The following is a 1,341-nucleotide window of genomic DNA, read 5'->3' as shown; positions in this document are numbered from 1 at the left end:
AGACCGACTTCACTTCTTGAGGGTGTAGAAGGCGCACTGATCATGAAAATTGCTTGAAACTCAATGTAAAATTTCCAGATTTTACTTCTACAGATTTAGGATTTCAAATCAAGACTTTATTTTATAATTTTCTTGCACACTTACAAGAGATGTTAATGATTCCTCTAAAAATGGTTCTTATAAATCCAGAATCTGATATAGTCCTCATAGGTTAAATCTTTAAATTTATCTTCGGGAATATCCTCAAGTCCTCAAGCCCTCCTGAAATTTCAAAGGAAACCCTAATATTTGGTTCATGGTGGTGGGTATTTAAGATTCGGCCCGGCCGAACTTTGTGCTGTATATACTTGTTATAATATTAAATTGAGCCGACGGGCTTTTTGGGCAGCAAATGAATCAATGACTTCTTCAGTCGGCACATTTATTCGGCGATGAACCGACATTAATGCCAATCCTTTGAGTCTACTCTCGCTAGTCGAATTTCTAAGATACGTCTTTAATCTCTTCATTGTTGAAAATGAACGTTCGGATGAGCACGTAGTAACTACAGGGATGGAAAATGCAGTATAGTACTATAGTACTTTTTTCAAACTTTTGTCACCCCGGTCAGTACCGTAGTACCCCCGCGAATGATTTAGTACCTTTTGTGTAGACATTTTTGAGTCGATATCAGATTTATGGTACAATAGCTTTGACAAAATATTTTAATATTTTGAGAAAGTCTTTATCAACCTTATTTGCTAATAGTCTTTTACAAATATGGCAAAACAGACATGTTCATGTGGGAAGAAAATCTGGATTTTGTAAAAGACATAGTCAAAAACAGGATTTTATTGAACTTCAAGAAAGTTTTAGTCGAAAAAAGAATGCAATTCTATATTATCGATTTTTTATTTCGGTAGAAATAGTTGTCAACATTTTATTTCTATATAGAATTTTTGCAAAATTTTATTTTTATAGAAAATTTTGTCAAAATTTTATTTCAATTGAAAATTTTGTAAATTTTTTTTTTTTTAGTTTATTTAAAATCATAATAAATTATAAAAATAAATACAAAAAAATGAAGGTACTAACAACTAAGGTTTTCGACCTAATAAAAATTTTATTTCTTTAGGAAATTTTTGCAAAATTTTATTTCTATAGAAAATTTTGTCAAAATTTTATTTTCTTTAAAATTCAGTCTCTTGACAATAATCTTCCAGTGAAATTTTTGTTGAAATTTAGTAAAAAGTACCTTTCCGCTCAAAAAATACCTTTTTTTAATTTCTTAAAAATTGTATTTTCCATCCCTGAGTAACTGGCAAAGTGACCAAAATTTTTAAAAGAATATGCACGTTTGGA

This window comes from Haematobia irritans, chromosome 1 (assembly GCF_050003625.1).
Source record: "Haematobia irritans isolate KBUSLIRL chromosome 1, ASM5000362v1, whole genome shotgun sequence".
NCBI classification, from domain to species: domain Eukaryota; kingdom Metazoa; phylum Arthropoda; class Insecta; order Diptera; family Muscidae; genus Haematobia; species Haematobia irritans.
Note: the sequence above shows the minus strand (reverse complement) of the source record.